The sequence below is a fragment of the Berghia stephanieae genome, chromosome 14 (genome assembly GCF_034508935.2).
Source record: "Berghia stephanieae isolate SIO BIC M18660-M18661 chromosome 14, UCSD_Bste_1.3, whole genome shotgun sequence".
NCBI classification, from domain to species: domain Eukaryota; kingdom Metazoa; phylum Mollusca; class Gastropoda; order Nudibranchia; family Aeolidiidae; genus Berghia; species Berghia stephanieae.
This window is the reverse complement of record NC_088373.1, coordinates 26181388-26198887: the sequence shown is the minus strand read 5'-3', so window position 1 is coordinate 26198887 and position 17500 is coordinate 26181388. Positions and strand designations below refer to the sequence as shown.

General features: G+C 38.5%; 1 protein-coding gene across 4 annotated transcripts in view; it reads left to right on the top strand.

Moving 5' to 3' along the window:
• The window catches only part of LOC144959621 (uncharacterized), a 31003-nt gene that overhangs the window by 2314 nt on the left and 11189 nt on the right, over positions 1–17500 (top strand). For 2 of the 4 annotated variants that reach the window (XM_078892257.1, XM_078892259.1), the window contains exon 2: positions 11421–11478. The gene's annotated coding sequence lies outside the window, so the exon portion shown is untranslated. Of the gene's footprint in view, positions 1–4896; positions 5137–11420; positions 11479–17500 lie in introns of those variants that run through there. The other 2 variants (XM_078892258.1, XM_078892260.1) reach the window with 2 other exon arrangements.

Genomic DNA, 17500 nt, shown 5'->3' with positions numbered 1-17500 from the left:
TAACGCCTTTGTACCAACTTACAGTCTTGAACATTTCTCTATCTTGGCGTAGATAATAACGCCTTTGTACCAACTTACAGTCTTGAACATTTCTCTATCTTGACGTAGATAACGACTTTGTACCACCTTAAAGTCTTGAACATTTCTCTATCTTGACGTAGATAATAACGACTTTGTACCACCTTACAGTCTTGAACATTTCTCTATCTTGACGTAGATAATAACGACTTTGTACTACCTTACAGTCTTGAACATTTCTCTATCTTGACGTTGATAAAGACTTTGTACCACTTACAGTCTTGAACATTTCTCTATCTTGACGTAGATAAGACTTTGTACCACCTTACAGTCTTGAACATTTCTCTATCTTGACGTAGATAAAGACTTTGTACACTACATTACAGACTTGAACATTTCTATATCTTGACGTAGATAATAACGACTTTGTACCACCTTACAGACTTGAACATTTCTCTATCTTGACGTAGATAATAACGACTTTGTACCACCTTACAGACTTGAACATTTCTATATCTTGACGTAGATAATAACGACTTTGTACCACCTTACAGTCTTGAACATTTCTCTATCTTGACGTAATAAAGACTTTGTACCACATTACAGACTTGAACATTTCTATATCTTGACGTAGATAATAACGACTTTGTACCACCTTACAGACTTGAACATTTCTCTATCTTGACGTAAATAATAACGACTTTGTACCACTTTACAGTCTTGAACATTTCTCTATCTTGACGTAGATAATAACGACTTTGTACCACCTTACAGTCTTGAACATTTCTCTATCTTGACGTAGATAATAACGACTTTGTACCACCTTACAGTCTTGAACATTTCTATATCTTGACGTAGATAATAACGACTTTGTACTACCTTACAGTCTTGAACATTTCTCTATCTTGACGTAGATAATAACGACTTTGTACCACCTTACAGTCTTGAACATTTCTCTATCTTGACGTAGATAATAACGACTTTGTACTACCTTACAGTCTTGAACATTTCTCTATCTTGACGTAGATAATAACGACTTTGTACCACCTTACAGTCTTCAACATTTCTATATCTTGACGTAGATAACGACTTTGTACCACTTTACAGTCTTGAACATTTCTATATCTTGACATAGATAATAACGACTTTGTACCACCTTACAGTCTTCAACATTTCTCTATCTTGACGTAGATAACGACTTTGTACCACTTTACAGTCTTGAACATTTCTATATCTTGACATAGATAATAACGACTTTTTACCACCTTACAGTCTTCAACATTTCTCTATCTTGACGTAGATAACGACTTTGTACTACCTTATAGTCTTAAACATTTCTCTATCTTGACGTAGATAACGACTTTGTACCACATTACAGTCCTGAACATTTCTCTATCTTGACGTAGATAACGACTTTGTACCACATTACAGTCATGAACATTTCTCTATCTTGACGTAGATAATAACGACTTTATACCACCTTACAGTCTTGAACATTTCTATATCTTGACGTAGATAATAACGACTTTATACCACCTTACAGTCTTGAACATTTCTATATATTGACGTAGATAACGACTTTGTACCACCTTACAGTCTTGAACATTTCTCTATCTTGACGTAGATAATAACGACTTTGTACTACCTTACAGTCTTGAACATTTCTCTATCTTGACGTAGATAATAACGACTTTGTACCACATTACAGTCTTGAACATTTCTATATCTTGACGTAGATAACGACTTTGTACCAACTGACAGCCTTGAACATTTCTCTATCTTGACGTAGATAATAACGACTTTGTACCACTTTACAGTCTTGAACATTTCTCTATCTTGACGTAGATAACGACTTTGTACCACCTTACAGACCTGAACATTTCTCTATCTGGACGTAGATAATAACGACTTTGTACCACCTGACAGCCTTGAACATTTCTCTATCTTGATGTAGAAATGCTCCAAATATCAAACCTATCTCCATCTATTAATAATTCTCTCCTTACTGCCTGTTTTCAAGATTATCTCTCTAAACACCCTACTAGCCCAATAAATTCACTAGGAAACGAAATGAAATCTTCAATTAAATAAACAAACGCAGATAATGTGGACATTTCGGGTTTCCCCTTTATCAACAAAACACAATGGATGAAACACTAATGAGGAATATTTTCGTCTTTAGCATTTCATTCATCGTGTTTTATTGATAACACATTATCTCTATTTGTTTATTTAATTGAAGCTTTCCTTTTCTTTTTTGACATCAGACTTAAAGCGCTAATATCACGAATTATATTGGGTTGAGCACACCTGTATACACACAATCACACATACACACACACACTCACACACACACACAGAGAGAGAAGGAGTGTGTGTGAGAGAGAGAGAGAGAGAGAGAGAAAACACATACACACACAACAAACGCCTAGTTTCTCATCACCTCACATCACCTCATTCTCATAATCGAAGTGGTTGTAGAGGAGGCATGAGAGATGATTTTTCACTAAGTGCCTTCCATCTAGATCTATTCTCAGATTTGCTCAATAGTGTTGAGTTGTCCATCCTTGTCCATTCCTTGTCCATTCCTTGTCCATTCCTTGTCCATTCCTTGTCCATTCCTTGTCCATTCCTTGTCCATTCCTTTACTTTATCCATCCAGCATTTAGTTTGTCGTCCTCTCCTTCTGACTCCTTCTAAGATCCCCTGCATGTTGGTATTTATCAATGTATCATGGCCAAACGAAGAATTTTCTCCTTTTGGCTATAGATAGGAGGGATTCCTGCGGTCCTGTCATAGAGACAAAATTCTTGCGTAAACTAGTGCCAGGCGGTACCAACTCTTCTCGTTGTCGATAAATTACCGGTAATCCGTGGCCAGTATCAGTATCGCTGTTTTAGAGATCGGTACCGGTAATTCCCGATAATAATTCTCGTTGCCGATGATTTGTTATCGACAATGCAGAGTTTGGAGAGCTCTGTTGTTTTTTGTTTCTTATTGTGTTTTTTGTTTTTTTTTTTTGTTTTTTTGTTTTTTTTTAGTTTTAATTTTTTTTTTGTTTTGTTCTCTTTTAATTCGATGTTTCCACTTTATTTTTGTTAATGGTACGTGTCAATGTCACTGAAAAGCAACTTGCAGAATAGTGGAGTGTCGGAGTATCGAGACTGGGATGCTTGGTGTCGATAAATTATCGGTAAGTCTGGTACCGGTATTACCGGTACTCAGTACCGGTACCGTTCGGCACTAGCGTAAACCGCTTCATTTGACGTATGGTATGATCTGTCCAGATGAAGCCTAAAAAGCGTCTGTAGCATCTTTTTCCGAATAATTGTATCATTTTTAGGATTTCTAAGGTCAATATCCAATTTCACAAACATGCTAAGAAGATACTAAGTCTTTGAGGTTTAATTATGACTAATCTATTTTATTCTCATCTCATGTAGTTCCATATCTGAAGCAGACGTCGGAGATCATCTTCCGCCAAGCTGATCTATCTCTTGCCAATTCTATTAAAGCAGCGCCACCTTTCTCAGCTTCATCTGTCCAAGTTCTCATCCCTTTCAAATAAGTTATTCTTTGTCTTCCTCTTATTCTTTTTCCATTCATCTTTCCAGTCAAGGCGAGTACTTCCAAACCAGGGTGGCGGATAATGTGTCCTAAAAATTCCATTTGGCGTTTGATGATTTGTGTTATCAGTGATCTTTTTTTGTTTGCCATTTCTAAAATTTCTTCATTTCTTTTCCTTTCAACCCATGACACCCTCATCATTCTTCTATAAAACCACATTTCCGCTGCCTCTAGTCTTTTAACCATGGTCTTGTTTATGGTCCAGCTCTCACAACCATATAGCAGCACAGACAGTACATAGCAATCCAGGACTTTGATTTTTGTTTTCATGCTAATATCCTGTTTTTCATAATTGTATGCAGCTGGTTGAATGCATTCTTCGCCATACCTATTCTTTTCTTTATTTCACAATCTGATTTTCCATTGGATGTTACATTGAATCCTAAATATTTGAAACATTCAACTTGTTGTATTGTTTGTCCTCTGCTTGTTATTACACAGGCTGGTGGGTTATTATTTTTAGATACCGTCATACATTCTGTTTTAGATATATTCAGTTCCAGTCCCATATTTTCACTACTCCTGACTACAACATCCAGTAATTCTTGTAGTTCATGTTCAGATTCTGCCAGTAGAACCGTATCATCTGCATACCTCAGATTTGTTACATTCTTTCCTCCAATACACACCGCCTTCTTATGTTCGATATATATAAAACTTAATTATGATTTGTACAGCTAGTTTTGCACATTCAAATTAGGTATAGAAGGCACTTATTGCTTGTAAGTTCAAGTTTAAAAATACAATTCACGTGTTTAATAAAATCCTGAAAATGATCGGTAAGGAATGAGTTAAAATTAAAGATTCTTTCACGAATGATCTGTAGTAAAGCATTCCACGTAGAATTTAGACATGAATGAGAACGGCAAAGATATGTGACTGTTTATGAGGATTGGTGCAGAAAGCATTATTATGATGCGTACTTTCTGTATCAAATCGTCATTTCCGGCTCATATTGGTATCAACTGGCATCAAATGTTATGAGATCGAGAATAACAATAATGATCATCGTTGTTCTGTAGTAGCCCGAGTTGTTGGAGGATTGATCCGCTGTTTACAATTTCAACATCTTTCTATCCCTAAGGGCTATCCTACACCGGAGATTGACTCCAACGACCCGGCACTGCCGTCCTCTGCGTCCGCTGCTGTCTTCCGAATAGAGACGTCGGGCACGGACAAAACCATACCATTTGTTTGTTTTTTTTCGAGCTTGGTATGGGTAGGTCAAGCGGCTCTTCTCTTTATTCTTAGTATTTTTCCGTGTCCGACGTCTTTATCTGGAAGACGGCAGAAGACGGCAGTGCCGGGTCGTCAGAGTCAGCCTCCGGTGAGGGTCAGCCCTAACACATTCGTACACGAAAATAACGTTAACACACTAATACATCAAGAAAGAGCTATGATCAAAAAACAAGTTTCGAGGCGTTGGAGTTCAACAAGTCTTGGAGAGATAAATGAAATGTGAATATTGTAAAGACAGATGACGGAGCAATGGTAAAACAATAGTTTTGTCTCCCTACAGAGGTTGAATGTTATGGAACGACATTCTTCACGCTCAAAGGCCTTTAGGCACTGTATGAAACGTGAACGTTTATGAGTCGTACAAAGATGACTAATAATGGTAATGGCCTTTGAGCGTGAAGACTGTCGTTCCATGACATTCAACCTCTGTCGGGAGACGGAACTCCGGTAAGGTAAGGTAAGATGAAGATGACGTCACTCAGGTATTTGTTGTGGTTTTTTGCCATCCGCGTTTATGAGTAATTCTCACTAAACTCTATTAACCAGACTTTAAACGTTCAATGTTACACATAGTTTTGTGTATTGGCCTGTTATACTTCTGGATGGAAATGTTGAGAGCTTCTTAGCCAAGCCCATACTATCTATATTCTGATCAATAGATAGAGCGAAGTTGACGTCATTCAGGTCTTCGTTATTGTTTCTTTTCATCCATCTTTATGCGTAATTCTCACTAAACTGTATTAACCAGACTATAAACGTTCGAGGTTACACATAGTTTTGTGTGTTGGTCCGTTAAATTTCAAGATGGCAATGATGTGAGTTTCTTCGTGGCCTTCGTAAAGCTATGGCCTGGTACTGACGAAAAAAATGACGTCAAAATGTCACAAAAGAAAACAAATCGTGAGTTGTATTCAATAGTTCAACCAACGAAATAACTTGTTTCCATGAGCTCTACTAACGACAACTCACTAGGCGGTGCAAAAATCAAATAATGACGTCAAACTGCCAGTCCTTTTGGTTTTCAGTATCAGGCTATAACATAACGATGGCTACGGTCAGTATCAGGCTATAACATAACGATGGCTACAGTATCAGGCTATAACATAACGATAGCTACAGTATCAGGCTATAACATAACGATGGCTACGGTATCAAGCTATAACATAACGATGGCTACAGTATCAGGCTATAACATAACGATGGCTACGGTATCAGGCTATAACATAACGATGGCTACAGTATCAGGCTATAACATAACGATGGCTACAGTATCAGGCTATAACATAACGATGGCTACAGTATCAGGCTATAACATCACGATGGCTACAGTATCAGGCTATAAGATAACGATGGCTACAGTATCAGGCTATAAACATAACGATGGCTACAGTATCAGGCTATAACATAATGATGGCTACAGTATCAGGCTATAACATAACGATGGCTACAGTATCAGGCTATAACATAACGATGGCTACAGTATCAGGCTATAACATAACGATGGCTACAGTATCCGGCTATAACATAACGATGGCTACAGTATCAGGCGATAACATAACGATAGCTACAGTATCAGCCTATAACATAACGATGGCTACAGTATCAGGCTATAACATCACGATGGCTACAGTATCAGGCTATAACATAACGATGGCTACAGTATCAGGCTATAACATAACGATGGCTACAGTATCAGGCTATAACATAACGATGGCTACAGTATCAGGCTATAACATAACGATGGCTACAGTATCAGGCTATAACATAACGATGGCTACAGTATCAGGCTATAACATAACGATGGCGACAGTATCAGGCTATAACATAACGATGGCTACAGTATCACGCTATAACATAACGATGGCTACAGTATCAGGCTATAACATAACGATGGCTACGGTATCAGGCTATAACATAACGATAGCTACAGTATCAGGCTATAACATAACGATGGCTACAGTATCAGGCTATAACATAACTATGACTACAGTATCAGGCTATAACATAACGATGGCTACAGTATCAGGCTGTAACATAACGATGGCTACAGTATCAGGCTATAACATAATGATGGCTACAGTATCAGGCTATAACATAACGATGGCTACAGTATCAGGCTATAACATAACGATGGCTACAGTATCAGGCTATAACATAACGATGGCTACAGTATCAGGCTATAACATAACGATGGCTACGGTCAGTATCAGGCTATAAAATAACGATGGCTACAGTATCAGGCTATAACATTACGATGGCTACAGTAACAGGCTATAACATAACGATGGCTACAGTATCAGGCTATAACATAACGATGGCTACAGTATCAGGCTATAACATAACGATGGCTACAGTATCAGGCTATAACATAATGATGGCTACAGTATCAGGCTATAACATAACGATGGCTACAGTATCAGGCTATAACATAACGATGGCTACAGTATCAGGCTATAACATAACGATGGCTACAGTATCAGGCTATAACATAACTATGGCTACAGTATCAGGCTATAACATAACGATGGCTACAGTATCAGGCTATAACATCACGATGGCTACAGTATCAGGCTATAACATAACGATGGCTACAGTATCAGGCTATAACATCACGATGGCTACAGTATCAGGCTATAACATAACGATGGCTACAGTATCAGGCTATAACATAACGATGGCTACAGTATCAGGCTATAACATAACGATGGCTACAGTATCAGGCTATAACATAACGATGGCTACAGTGTCAGGCTATAACATAACGATGGCTACAGTATCAGGCTATAACATAACGATGGCTACGGTTTCTCAGCCAAGCGCACACTCTATATAATTTATTGAGAATACTCTGAAAATGGCTGTCAAAAGCAATAACAAATAGCTGAGTGACGTCAATTTCGTTCCTGCTATACAGGCTGTTAGGTGATTAGTTATCACTAAATCAAATCAATCAGATTATATATAGATAGTTCGAAGTTAACGTCACTCAGGTCTTTGTTATTGTTATTTGCCATCCTCGTTTATGAGTAATTCTCACTAAACTGTATTAGCCGGACTACAAACGTTTAAGGTTACACATAGTGTTGTGTGTTTGCCATTTATACTTCCGGATGGCAACGTTGTGAGCTTCTTAGTCAAGCGCACACCATCTATTATACTGACTATAAACGATAATGGTTACACAAAGTTTAGTGTGTTTGTCCGTTATACTTCCGGATGGCAATGTTGTGAGCTCCTTAGCCAAGCGCATACTCCTACTTTTAAGGTAACACACATTTTTATGTGTCGGTATGTTAAATTTGGCTGGTGGATGTTGTGAGTATTTAACCTAAACACATATCATCAATAAAATGTTGAGAAATTCAAGCATGGAGTTTTTGCAATTATAAGAAATTTTATTGATTCTCTCGCTTGACGTTTGGAAATGTATCCCTATTTTCAAATGTGTGACTATTGATGCTTTGCGTTTAGCTAAAATAATCACAACACCCTCCAGCGGGTTGAAACGTTCAAATTTGTGGCTAGAACAAATTCATTTCCAAGTACAAAGCTCTTACCGAGGTAATACAGCTTGGATGTAGTTGGTCACATCTATTGTCTATCAGGAAAACGATGTAAAATGATACTAAAAAATAGAAACATTACACAGAAGAAGATTTCACATACAACAATGCCAATGCCCGCATAGATATCACCGAGACAGACAGAAACAAGATAGACTGAAGGGGCATTTGCAGCTATGTGGGCTTGTGGTATGACACTCGCTTTCGGATCGGAAGGTCCTGGGTTCGAGCCTCGCGCTCGGCGCATAGTTGAGTCCTTGGAAAAGGCTCTTTACTCACTTTCTCTCACCGTACTCAGGTGTAAAATGAGTACCTGGCCGTAAACAGCGTTGTCTTTGTCCGAAAAATTGTAATATCGCCTAACAAGCGGCATGTCCCGTCCTACATGTTAAATGTTGCTGTTGGCCAGGGACCCCTTGTAAAGCGCTTTGAAAACATTTAGTGGATATTGCGCTATATAAAGCTCAATTTTTTTTTTTTAATTTATATAATGTTAATAACTTTCTAAATCCTAATGCAAACCAATCATAGTTTTCTACGATGTAATAAAATAAGAGTTTCTATGTGAATATTTGCTTGTCGAAGTGAGCCACATACGGTTCCAAGAGATAATGACGTCACTTGTACGTGTTTCCGTACTCATGGAATGTTAACCAAAGTGTTGAGGGTTTATGGAATTCAAAGTTTAGAAACTTTAATATATTTGTGATTGGTGACCCAATGTAATCCTTGGCTATGCATTCCTTCAACTTCTTGGTTCATTCATTCATTCATTCATTCATTCTCTCTCTCTCTGTCTCTCTCTCTCTCTCTCTCTCTCTCTCTCTCTCTCTCTCTTTCTCTTTCTCTTTCTTTCTCTCTCTCTATCTATCTGTCTATTTTCTATCTATCTATCTCCCTTTCTCTCTCTATCTCTCTCTCTCTTTCTCTCTCTCTCTATCTCTATCTATCTGTCTATCTATCTATCTATCTCCCTTTCTCTCTCTCTCTCTATCTCTCTCTCTTTCACTCTCTATCTATATATCTATCTATCTATCTATCTCCCTTCCTCTCTCTCTCTCTCTCTCTCTCTTTCTCTCTCTATATATATCTATCCATCTATCTATCTATCTTCCTTTCTCTCTCTCTCTCTCTCTCTCTCTCTCTCTCTCTCTCTAGGTTTTATAAAGCGCAATATCCACTAAATGATGCAGGCCAGATAAATGTAATGGTAGAATGTTTAAAGCTTGTTGTCACCACCTGGCTTATGTGTTACATTTATTTTTAACACGTCACTCTCTCTTAATGTAATACCTGATTTGTGAAAGACCTCTGATTTATAAAAGGTTCCGAAAAAAAGAAAGAATACTAGTTGTTTAAATGACTTTAGACCAGTGGCGTTAACACCAATAGTTCTGAAAGTGTTTGAGGGGTTTGTTCTATTATTTCTTTTAAATTCACATCAGTTTGCCTATAAAGGGAGGGCGAGGGGAATAGACGCGTAGACAACACATGCAGTGTATTTGTAACTAGCATCCTAAAACATCTTGAGAGAAAAAAATATAATATGCATGTCTCCTTTTCATTGACTTCCCTTCTGCATTCAATACAATTTAAACACATATTATGATTTTTTTAAAAGTGTTTGGATTTAAATGTGAGCAACAGTATCGTAGTTTGGATTTTGGAATTTACAACGAATAGAGTTCAGTATGAAAAAATAAATAACACTTTTCTAGTCTAAAGACATTAATACAAGGAGCTCTCAAGGTTGTGTTTTGTACCAAACCCTCTATACCCTGTACACAAACGACTACAGGGTTCACTATGATAATACAAAAATTATTAAGTTTGCAGACGATTCAGTTATTCAGTGTTTTATTCGTAACTAAGAGTCTCCTCATGAGGTGGCAAAATTTGTAAACGGGTATAAGGATAGCTTGCTATTACTTAATGTTCAAAAAACAAAAGAGATGATAATTGATTTTCGGCTAAACAAAAATCATTTAGTGCCCCTAAGAATTGAGCAGCAATTTTGGGAAATTGTTGATTCCTATAAAGATCTCGGACTTAGCATTGACAACAAGCCGAATTGGCATTTGCATGTAAATATTATTTGTTCAAAACTCAGTTTTCCTTAGAAAACTAATTTTTTCAAGTTACAAAAGAAACCCTTAATGTGTTCTATGTGTCAATAGTTCGAAGTATTATCACATTTAGAATCAATTGCTGGATTGGGCCTATCCCTGCAGGGAATAGAGAATGAATAGGTAAAATTGTAAGAAGAGCCGAAAGCATTGTGCTGTCCACCCTACCTGCACAAAATTTCCTCTATGAAGAATATTCTTCTATAAAAAATTTAAAAATTTTTAGCATCTTGAAAGATAAGCAACATCCACTATTTTTAGAATATAAAATATCAGGTAGATCAGGTAGGGTGATAAGTTTAAAATCCTGAACAGAACAATTTAAAATGTCCTTTGCACCCTCTACCTCTAGGAGACTTTCTCAAAGTGGCATTAAGATGGAGATGAAGGACAGTGAGGATGGGTAAATAGTGGGTGTGAATATATCAAAGCCGAAAGGACTAAGAATTAAAGAAGCTGATATACAGAGAAGTGATAAGACATGGAATGAGATATTTAAAAAAAATTAGCTCGGGATAGAGAAGGATAGAAACTGTTTGTCTGTGGCCTACACCCTGACCCAGGGTGAAAAAGGCAATGATGATGATGATGATGATGAATATTATTATAGAGAATAAAAGGGTACAAAATTGGGGTGATACGAGAGAAGAAGAACGTTTGTTTGTTTGTTTGTTTGTGTGTGTGTGAGAGAGAGAGTGAGTGAGAGAGAGAGAGAGGAGAGAGAGAGAGAGAGAGAATCTGGGGGGGGGGTATGTTTTAATGTGTCTAGTTTTGTTAAGCTTTTTGTTGGTTTACTTCTATGTCATTGTATTTCCTCTTTATCATTTATTTACTTAATTATTTGCAGACATGCATTAGTCTATGGCAAATACCCAATGTAAAGTTCCAGAAGTGTATAGAAAACGGTAAGGGCTGCCTGAAGCCGGTGATCGTAAAATACTAACGAAAGAGTGAAAATGGAAAGGCTTCGTATGGGAACAAAACAGACAAGGGACGTTTCGGGTACAAACCCTTCGTCAGCACAACAATACACAAATAAACGTGGAAAACAAATAAAATATAATGAAAAATAACTTGTATCGTCTGTACTCAATGGTGGTTGCAGTATGAATGAAATGTTAGAAGACAATAGAGAATAAATTTTTTTTTTTTTCCGCGGCGGTGGTGGGGTTTGAACCTGCGACCTTATTGGTACGACAACTCCGCCTGGCAGGTGAGAGCGTGGCTCTACCGTGTGAGCTATCCATGAACACAAAAATATTCGTTTCAAACTCAAAGTCATTACTAGATCCCTCTCTCACCCACTTCTTGAGACCGCCGATTCGTTCGTACACCACCATCGCGAATAATTTTGACCAGCAGTTAAGCTTAATAGCCAATATTCTCAACACAAACATATAACATAGAAACGATTGAGACATTGAGTATGCTCCGGTGTATGGGGTGAATTTTTTAATTCAGAAAAGTGAGTGGAGCAGGCACTTATGTTGGTAACAACAAGATATGAAGTGAATAGAAAAGTGCCAGAAGACAATAGAGAATAATTTTTTTTTTTTTTTTTTTTTTCCGCGGCGGTGGTGGGGTTTGAACCTGCGACCTTATTGGTACGACAACTCCGCCTGGCAGGTGAGAGCGTGGCTCTACCGTGTGAGCTATCCACGAACACAAAAATATTCGTTTCAAACTCAAAGTCATTACTAGATCCCTCTCTCACCCACTTCTTGAGACCGCCGATTCGTTCGTACAACCACCATCGCGAATAATTTTGACCAGCAGTTAAGCTTAATAGCCAATATTCTCAACACAAACATATAACATAGAAACGATTGAGACATTGAGTATGCTCCGGTGTATGGGTGAATTTTTTAATTCAGAAAAGTGAGTGGAGCAGGCACTTATGTTGGTAACAACAAGATATGAAGTGAATAGAAAAGTGCCAGAAGACAATAGAGAATAATTTTTTTTTTTTTTTTTTTTTTTTTCCGCGGCGGTGGGGGGGTTTGAACCTGCGACCTTATTGGTACGACAACTCCGCCTGGCAGGTGAGAGCGTGGCTCTACCGTGTGAGCTATCCACGAACACAAAAATATTCGTTTCAAACTCAAAGTCATTACTAGATCCCTCTCTCACCCACTTCTTGAGACCGCCGATTCGTTCGTACACCACCATCGCGAATAATTTTGACCAGCAGTTAAGCTTAATAGCCAATATTCTCAACACAAACATATAACATAGAAACGATTGAGACATTGAGTATGCTCCGGTGTATGGGGTGAATTTTTTAATTCAGAAAAGTGAGTGGAGCAGGCACTTATGTTGGTAACAACAAGATATGAAGTGAATAGAAAAGTGCCAGAAGACAATAGAGAATAAATTATTTTTTTTTTTTTTTTTTTTTTTTTTTTTTTTTTTTTTTTTTTTTTTTTTCCGCGGCGGTGGTGGGGTTTGAACCTGCGACCTTATTGGTACGACAACTCCGCAACGTGGCCTACGGTGAGACAGACGTTGTGGCTCTACCAGTGAGTGACTACAGTCTCACTGTAACAACTAAAATAATGCGTATCTTTCAAACACATCGCAAAGTTCATTTTTACTAGTACTCTTCTACGCACACGAACGGCCGGAGGGTTGTTCGTTACAACGAATAATTTTGGTCTGTACCAGAGTCTACACGATTACATAGCACAAACACACCGCCGCGAAAAAAAAAAAAAAAAAAAATTTATTCTCTATTGTCTTCTGGCACTTTTCTATTCACTTCATATCTGTTGTTACCAACATAAGTGCCTGCTCCACTCACTTTTCTGAATTAAAAAATTCACCCCATACACCGGAGCATACTCAATGTCTCAATCGTTTCTATGTTATATGTTTGTGTTGAGAATATTGCTATTAAGCTTAACTGCTGTCAAAATTATTCGCGATGGTGGTGTACGAACGAATCGGCGGTCTCAAGAATGGGTGAGAGAGGGATCTAGTAATGACTTTGAGTTTGAAACGAATATTTTGTGTTCGTGGATAGCTCACACGTAGAGCCACGCTCTCACCTGCCAGGCGGAGTTGTCGTACCAATAAGTCGCAGGTTCAAACCCACCACCGCCGCGAAAAAAAAAAAAAAAATTTATTTCTATTGTTTCTGATTTCTATTCCCATATTTGTTGTTACTAGTGCCTGCACTATTTTCAACACCAGCCTCAAAGTCTCAATCGTTTCATGTATGTCTGAAAAATTTTTACTTATTGTCATTTCCATTTTACGCGATCTCTCAAATGGACATAAGCTTGTTTGACTAGCGTTTTCTAGAATTAAAAAATTCACCCCATTATCTATTGTCTCGGAGCTATACATCTTTGTACAACATAGTCTCAATCGAATAAATTCCTAGAGATAATATGTTTTTTTGTGTTTGAAATATGGCTATTAAGCTTAACTGCTGGTCAAAATTATTCGCGATGGTGGTGTACGAACGAATCGCGGTCTCAAGAAGTGGGTGAGAGAGGATCTAGTAATGACTTTGAGTTTGAAACGAATATTTTTGTGTTCGTGGATAGCTCACACGGTAGAGCCACGCTCTCACCTGCCAGGCGGAGTTGTCGTACCAATAAGGTCGCAGGTTCAAACCCCACCACCGCCGCGGAAAAAAAAAAAAAAAAAAAAATTTATTCTCTATTGTCTTCTGGCACTTTTCTATTCACTTCATATCTTGTTGTTACCAACATAAGTGCCTGCTCCACTCACTTTTCTGAATTAAAAAATTCACCCATACACCGGAGCATACTCAATGTCTCAATCGTTTCTATGTTATATGTTTGTGTTGAGAATATTGGCTATTAAGCTTAACTGCTGGTCAAAATTATTCGCGATGGTGGTGTACGAACGAATCGGCGGTCTCAAGAAGTGGGTGAGAGAGGGATCTAGTAATGACTTTGAGTTTGAAACGAATATTTTTGTGTTCGTGGATAGCTCACACGGTAGAGCCACGCTCTCACCTGCCAGGCGGAGTTGTCGTACCAATAAGGTCGCAGGTTCAAACCCCACCACCGCCGCGGAAAAAAAAAAAAAAAAAAAAATTTATTCTCTATTGTCTTCTGGCACTTTTCTATTCACTTCATATCTTGTTGTTACCAACATAAGTGCCTGCTCCACTCACTTTTCTGAATTAAAAAATTCACCCCATACACCGGAGCATACTCAATGTCTCAATCGTTTCTATGTTATATGTTTGTGTTGAGAATATTGGCTATTAAGCTTAACTGCTGGTCAAAATTATTCGCGATGGTGGTGTACGAACGAATCGGCGGTCTCAAGAAGTGGGTGAGAGAGGGATCTAGTAATGACTTTGAGTTTGAAACGAATATTTTTGTGTTCGTGGATAGCTCACACGGTAGAGCCACGCTCTCACCTGCCAGGCGGAGTTGTCGTACCAATAAGGTCGCAGGTTCAAACCCCACCACCGCCGCGGAAAAAAAAAAAAAAAAAATTTATTCTCTATTGTCTTCTGGCACTTTTCTATTCACTTCATATCTTGTTGTTACCAACATAAGTGCCTGCTCCACTCACTTTTCTGAATTAAAAAATTCACCCCATACACCGGAGCATACTCAATGTCTCAATCGTTTCTATGTTATATGTTTGTGTTGAGAATATTGGCTATTAAGCTTAACTGCTGGTCAAAATTATTCGCGATGGTGGTGTACGAACGAATCGGCGGTCTCAAGAAGTGGGTGAGAGAGGGATCTAGTAATGACTTTGAGTTTGAAACGAATATTTTTGTGTTCGTGGATAGCTCACACGGTAGAGCCACGCTCTCACCTGCCAGGCGGAGTTGTCGTACCAATAAGGTCGCAGGTTCAAACCCCACCACCGCCGCGCGAAAAAAAAAAAAAAAAAAAAAAAAATTTATTCTCTATTGTCTTCTGGCACTTTTCTATTCACTTCATATCTTGTTGTTACCAACATAAGTGCCTGCTCCACTCACTTTTCTGAATTAAAAAATTCACCCCATACACCGGAGCATACTCAATGTCTCAATCGTTTCTATGTTATATGTTTGTGTTGAGAATATTGGCTATTAAGCTTAACTGCTGGTCAAAATTATTCGCGATGGTGGTGTACGAACGAATCGGCGGTCTCAAGAAGTGGGTGAGAGAGGGATCTAGTAATGACTTTGAGTTTGAAACGAATATTTTTGTGTTCGTGGATAGCTCACACGGTAGAGCCACGCTCTCACCTGCCAGGCGGAGTTGTCGTACCAATAAGGTCGCAGGTTCAAACCCCACACCGCCGCGGAAAAAAAAAAAAAAAAAAAAAAAAAATTTATTCTCTATTGTCTTCTGGCACTTTTCTATTCACTTCATATCTTGTTGTTACCAACATAAGTGCCTGCTCCACTCACTTTTCTGAATTAAAAAATTCACCCCATACACCGGAGCATACTCAATGTCTCAATCGTTTCTATGTTATATGTTTGTGTTGAGAATATTGGCTATTAAGCTTAACTGCTGGTCAAAATTATTCGCGATGGTGGTGTACGAACGAATCGGCGGTCTCAAGAAGTGGGTGAGAGAGGGATCTAGTAATGACTTTGAGTTTGAAACGAATATTTTTGTGTTCGTGGATAGCTCACACGGTAGAGCCACGCTCTCACCTGCCAGGCGGAGTTGTCGTACCAATAAGGTCGCAGGTTCAAACCCCACCACCGCCGCGGAAAAAAAAAAAAAAAAATTTATTCTCTATTGTCTTCTGGCACTTTTCTATTCACTTCATATCTTGTTGTTACCAACATAAGTGCCTGCTCCACTCACTTTTCTGAATTAAAAAATTCACCCCATACACCGGAGCATACTCAATGTCTCAATCGTTTCTATGTTATATGTTTGTGTTGAGAATATTGGCTATTAAGCTTAACTGCTGGTCAAAATTATTCGCGATGGTGGTGTACGAACGAATCGGCGGTCTCAAGAAGTGGGTGAGAGAGGGATCTAGTAATGACTTTGAGTTTGAAACGAATATTTTTGTGTTCGTGGATAGCTCACACGGTAGAGCCACGCTCTCACCTGCCAGGCGGAGTTGTCGTACCAATAAGGTCGCAGGTTCAAACCCCACCACCGCCGCGGAAAAAAAAAAAAAAAAAAAATTATTCTCTATTGTCTTCTGGCACTTTTCTATTCACTTCATATCTTGTTGTTACCAACATAAGTGCCTGCTCCACTCACTTTTCTGAATGAAATGTTAGCGTGGCGTGGGTAGAGGATAGGGTGCCCCAGGGGGCAGATCTAATTGATAAGCAAAGGTCAGCGTCAGGGAACAGAACTTTCCAGACTATAATGGAAGATAAAAGACATATTGGTAGTAGTAGTAGTAGTAGTAGTAGTAGTAGTAGTAGTAGTAGTAGTAGTAGTAGTAGTAGTAGTAGTAGTTGTAGTAGTAGTAGTGGTAGTAGTAGTAGTAGTAGTAGTAGCAGTAGTAGTAGTAGTAGCAGTAGTAGTAGTAGTAGTTGTAGTAGTAGTAGTAGTAGTAGTAGTAGTAGTAGTAGTAGTAGTAGTAGTAGTAGTAGTAGTAGTAGTAGTATAGAACGCTGTAGTGGAACAGTAGGGGACGGTGGAGGGGGCGAGGTGAAAGGGTCACGGCGGAGGTGGGGGGGGGGGGTTGTTGGATGAGCGAAGGTCGAATCTTCGCGAAGGAACGATGCGATAGTAAAGTGGAATACACCGATAAATAGATAGATGGATAGACAGATAGATAGGTAGATAGACAGAAAAGAGGGGAGAGAAGGGAGAGAGAGAGAGAGAAAAAAAAAAAAAATAAATAAATAAATAAATAAATAAATAAATAAATAAATAAATTAAAAAAAAAAGGGGGGGGGGTTGGTTTGAGGCGACCCGGTAGAGAGGGGGAGTTAGAGAGAGAGAAGGGGGGGGGTGGAAA